The sequence below is a fragment of the Panthera leo genome, chromosome B1, assembly GCF_018350215.1.
Source record: "Panthera leo isolate Ple1 chromosome B1, P.leo_Ple1_pat1.1, whole genome shotgun sequence".
NCBI lineage: Eukaryota > Metazoa > Chordata > Mammalia > Carnivora > Felidae > Panthera > Panthera leo.
In genome coordinates this window covers 7,133,813-7,139,923 of record NC_056682.1, presented here as the reverse complement: position 1 = coordinate 7,139,923, position 6,111 = coordinate 7,133,813, and positions in this window count along the sequence as shown.

Sequence of the window (6,111 nt, the reverse complement as noted above, 5' to 3'; positions counted from 1 at the left end):
GTTAAAATCTAAAAGAAATGGAGCCCAGCTTTGAAAATTCTCTGAGCAGGGAAAACAAATTTAGTAAAACAAGCACATCTTAAATTTGGTTATTTTCTGAGACTCACTGGTTCTGTGTCGTATTTTGTGTGTCCTCTGTAAATCACAAGCAAAACTCGAACTGGTTCCCAAGGTTAACTGGCTTCCAAATAGCCAGGAAGCAATTCTTTATGATTAGAGAGAGTTATCATATTATTACCAATCACTGTGAAGAATAAACTTTCACTGCTTTCCCAGTATACAAGCTACTTTTTTTCTTTCTTACAAGCTACTTTATAACAATACAGTCCTGAGCCTCATCCCATATGTGTGTGAGTCTTCCTGGGTCATAAGTCATGCACTGTTTTTCGTGTGTGCACAATAAACTTTTACTAAGTACTATTCAGTTATTCATTGCATTTACTTCTGTTACTGATACACTTGACATATATACATATTATTTAATATACTAGTATATTAAAGGTATATAACATGGCTTTTTAAGTAACTCTAATTTGTCACCTAAGATGCATTTTATTTTTATAGAATCTATTTTATAGAACTTATTTTATTTTTATAGAATCTCTGCAATTTAATAAACATAAATCCACCACCCCTCCTCTAGCCCATGAACCTATGGGAAATGGTATTCCACTCCAAAGAATCATGCTCCTTCTGTGTTTTTTTACTCAGTCTCCCCTCCCAGAATGTGGTGACTCCTTCACTGAGTGCGTGTGAGGGGCCAGCAGCTCCTGTTTTATCGTGGGGTCCTAGCTCCTCCCAGACCCTCAGGTACCAGGGTCTGATGGCAGTTCTGATTCCTCTGCTTTTTGGAAAGGAAACCACGGGGTTATAGCACCACCTAGCGGACATTGGGGGAGGCGCGCAGCGGATGTGAAGGCTTCTTTGTTCACTTACTTGTTCATTCTTTTGTTTATTATAATAACGATGATACTATTAAAGCCTGTTAAAGTCAAGGCAAATGGAGGCAGCGTAAAAAATTCCCTGAGCCGAGAAATCCAGTTTAGTGGGATAAGCAAACCATCATTTAGCTTAGTTTGCAAGACAGATTCGGACTGAGTCATTTTCTTTTTCATGCCTCTGGAAATCAAAGAGCAAACTAAAACTGTTTCCCAAAGTTGATATGAGGTAACCAGAAAGAAATTCCCTACCATTAAAAATTTTTTTAATAGTATACCTAGTCACTGTGAAGAATGAGCAGTCACTGTCTTGTCATTATATAACCTGGTTTGTAACAATCTAAGCCTCATTCCCTATTTGGTTTCTATGCTTCTGGGTCCCAAACTGTCTTTTTGGCGTCTGCACAATGAACTTTGTCAAATTACTACACTGATTCGTTGACTTTCCTTTTCCTTCCCTTATTTATTGCTGAACTTTTGATATAGTAATAAAATGTAATAGAATTATATGGAAGGTACATAATATGGCTTCTTAGCACTATCTTTTGTCACCTAAGATGCATAGTTACAGGCTGTTCTTTTAATAGAATCTTTACAATTTATGATAAATCCTTTCCCCTCTCCTTGTCCTGACCTATATTCCCCCACTCCTACCTCACGGGCCCATCGGAAATGCTTTTCCACTTGAAAACATCATGCTCCTTCTGTGTCTTTCCTCACGCAACCTCCCTTCACCAGAATGTGGTGCGTCCTTCACTGAGACACTGGGCGGGGCCAGCGGCTCCCCTGTGCTCTGAGGGGTCCTAGTTTCTCCCAGAGCCTCAGGTCTCTGATCAGAAACTTGGAGCCCAAACCACAGGGTCTTAGCGCCACCTGGTGGCCACGGGGGATGCATCAAGTGGGGATGCTTGTGTCCACGTTCCTCTTGGTTAAAGAAATGGGGGCGAGAGAGAAGGGAGGGCACAGCAGAGACCTAAATGAAGTGTGGAGACTAGAAGCAGAGCGGGGAAACCACAGGAACCTTCCCGCGGCCATGTGTGGGGTCTCCAGTTACTGAGAGATTACTGAAAGAACTCGGAGACGTTCCTTATTTAGGAAACCTAAACAAAACCAACAAAACAGAAAATACTAACCTTTTACACATCAAAAGCCTTTTAGAAATTACTAAAATAACTCGATAATAAATTTTTTTCAAATCACCTAAAACGGCCTTTACCAGAGTGCACTTTTATCCAACATTAACACTTACCGCTCTCAAGGAGACGAGGAGGCAGCCAGAAAAAGCCCTTGGCCCACCAAGGGGAGGAAAATTGGGGCTGAGTTTTCTTCATTTCTGGGCCATTTGTTAAAATAGATGTGAATTTGGAGACACCGTGGCCAGTTCTGTGGGTCTTCCTGTGCCTTGACAATCTTTGCTGTCATCACGGTGCACACCTGGCTAGATCTGGTTTATATCCGGACACTATAACCTTCTCTCCAATGTCACGTCACTATTGAATTCCTTAAAGCATTTTTAAAGCCTGCTTTCCAATTTTTCAGAAATTGTTATTGGAACTGAAACACTTGATATATTTTCACAAACTGAATCCACTGCACTGGCAGCCAGACTAAGCGGGAGTCATGACCAGTATCTGCCACTCAACCCCTGCGCACGTGGTCAGTCTTCATCATCCCAAAGGTAGCCTTTCCCACCACTTCTGATGGCATGGATTCATTTTTGTCCTTTAAAACTTGAATTTATAGATCACGTGTCCTTTTGTGTCTGGCTAAGTCCGTAAAATTTGTTCTAATCATTGGTTGATTTGTAGGTCACTAATTCACATTGTTGATTATTCTGTTTAATGACTATTCAATATTTACTTACCTATTCTTTGTTAACGGGCATGATGTGAATATTGTAGGGGTTAACTAATGAAGGTGCTGCTGTGAACATTCTTGTCCGTGACTTTCGGAGACCATATATGGAAGACTTTTTGTTGCAGCTGAACCATGAATAGATACGTTAAACCATAGGATGCGCTTATGTGGATCTTTAAACTTCCAAACCACTTGCCCAGATTGTCCCAAGGCACACATCCTGGGTCATTCGACAGCTCCAACACTTAAGCCAAACAAAATTGACCGAATTTTCTGTTTTCTGTCACTCGAGTTAGCAGAATACACATCCTTCCCAGCTGTCTGGAGACGGACATAAACCATGACGTTGGATCTGGGCTGTGAGACAGGGCTGCAGTAGCAGGGTTTCTGACCTTGACCGTGGAAAGGGGAACTCACACTTTCTTAGGTTGCCCCACACCTTTGTCACAAACAATAGGCATCCTGTGTCCATTTGTCCTTCAACTTGTAGGTCAGTCTTTTCTTTTTTTCTTTAAATTGTGGTAAAATACGTATAAAGATTTACCATTTTAACGATTTTTGAGTATATAATTCAGTGGCATTAAGTACATTCACATTGTTGGACAACCATCACCACTATCCAAAATTCAGAATGTTCTCAGCATCCCAAACTCCCCGATAACTCCTTCCCCAGCCCCCAGTTACTTCTACTTTCTGTCTCTTTGGATTTGATCACTACTTGTACCTCATGTAAGTGGAATCCCATGGTATTTGTCCTTCTGGGTTGGCTGAATCGCTTGGCACAGTGATTTCAAGGTCTATCCCTGTTGTAATTTAATCTGTCAGAATTGCATTTTTTTCAGGCTGCACTCTATACCACATTTTGTCTATCCATTCGTCTGTTGATGGACATTTGGGGTTGTTTCTACCTTTTGATTGCAAATGATGCTGAGTATCTCACCCCCCCCCCCCCTGCTTTCAACGATTTGGGCTATATACCTAGGAGAGGGTTTTCTGGCTTGTATGTTAATTCTGTGTTTAACCTTTTGAGGACCTGCTGAGCTGTTTTCCACTGTGGAAATTTTATACCATTTACACCCCTGTGGGCAATGCACAGGGATTGTGGCTTCTTCATATCCTTGACACCATTATTACTTTGTAAACAGCCATCCTAACAGGGGTCACGTGACATCTCATGGTCATTTCCATTTCATCAGTCCTTCCTGCCTAGTGATGTTGAACATTTTTCACAGGCTTATTGGCCAACTGAAGGTCTTCTTTGGAGAAATGTCTATTCAATCCTTTGCCCAATGACTAATGGGGATCATTTGTTTCCGTCTGTTACTTTTTAAATTTGAGAAATAATCCACGGTGACTTTGACGCAGGATTTTAAACAGTACGTATCTACCGGCATCCTTCCCCATGTCCAGCCCTCATGCGGCCTCTGGGGTGAAGCCCTTGCTCCGGAAGCAGCACTCAGGCTGCATCACTTCCCTCCTCCCGCAGACACCAGGCCTTCGTCAGCGCTCCACTTGCCCAGATGTCCTTCCCTTCATCCTTCTCCTTGCTCATCTTCACCCAACTAATTCTAGTCATGCTTTAAGATTCAGCTCAGGGCCATTTCTCCAATCCTCCTCCCAAGCGGGCCAGGCTGACCCTGGTGGCGCTCCCGCATTTACCCCACTCGGCGGAGGTCTCTGCATCTGCCCCCTGAGACAGAGCTCCTGGGGTCTGTCTCCCTCCCCGGACGCCATCTGTCTGGGAGAGGGTGCGCCTTTGTCATCCGCCTGCGGCAATACCTGGCACGGAAGAAGAGCTCAGTGCCTAACAGAACTCGACTCTTGATTCATAGAAACTGCTACCAGAAAGGCTATTTTGTCAGGAACGCATGGCAGTACCTGTTTCGCTGCGCCCTCGCCTGCTCTGGGAATTACAGTATTTGCGGCCAGGCCTGGGGACGGGGCTTGGGGCAGCATGGCCCAGGGAGCGATGGCCCAAGTGGGACTTGGGAACCAGGGCTGTGGCACAGGGCAGAGGAGGATGCTTTGGTGCTGGGGGGACAAAGCTGCGCCCCGACTGAGGGTGGGGCTCAGAGCAGGCACAGCTCCGCCCCGTACGTGGTGAGGCACTGTCGCGCCCCAAGCGTCCCCATCCTGGGGGACGGAGCACAGCAATGACCAGAGCCCCCGGGGGCAGGTCTGTGCAGCAACCACTCTGTCAGCTGGCTCAGCTTTGGTGCAGACTGTGGGAGACCTTGGCAGCAAAGGCTAATAATGTGCCCCGAGGTGAGGTTGTCCTCCTTTCCCTTTCCGGTGGGCTGAGGCTCATCTGACGGACCGGACGCCGAGCTGCTCTGGACCGGGGATGGGGCTACACTGGTAAATGCTTCCCGGATCTTCTTATGGCCGTCCTTGGGTTTTGAACTCTGCAAGGTTGTTGCTGCTGCTCTGCCATAATCCAAAGCTTTCCCAGAGCTATTTTTGCCAGTTTGTTGTTGTTTATTGTTTTTGTGGGAGAGATGAGCATTGGGCCCTCCTACCCCTCCACCTTGCAGATGTCACCCCTCAGGTTTTCCTTTCCAGAGTTATTTTTTCTCACACTCAGAGATGGGCATGGTCATGTAAGAAGTTAAATCTAGTCTTCTCATCTCCAAAAGGAAAACAGAATTTCAAAGAAAACAGTTCCCCAATCTTGCCATCTATAATGTTACAATGATTTTCAGAGGCAGCTGCTTGTGTGACAGCAATAACACGCGGTTTCTCCCAGGGCCCATCACGATGAACTTGTGTCTAGGTTTCAGTGCGTGTTACTGGGGGACTGTCCACAGGAAAGGAAAACCACCCTTGGAGCTGTCGCCGCTTTAAACATCTCTGGAAAATGTGCTTAGTTTACCAAGAAAAGGTCCAAGCCGACTGACCAGCTTCAGAGCCGTGGCCACCTTGGGAGCCCCGACCGCCTGAGAGGTGCCTGTCTCCTCTCCCAGAGGTCAGCCCCTCTTCCCTCAGCACTGTAGCTAAGGCCTTGGGGGGACAGGTGGTGGGACACCCTTGAAGACACGAGCTCATCTGTCACAGGTTAGGAATATTAACTGAACAGATTATCTGCACTCTTGTATGCTCATTACTGTGCATCTGTGACCATTCCTGTCAGCTCGCTCCGGGTTCTCAGATGACCCACGGGAACCAAGTTTCTTTACCCCACTGGTGTCTCGTGACACTATAGTTGCACACGGACCAAACCTCCCAAATAAGAAAACAGGTGCTCAAATCCTTTGAAGACTTCCTCTGCAGGACAAGTGTAAGACCTGGAGACTCTGAAGCACAGAAGATGTTGAAT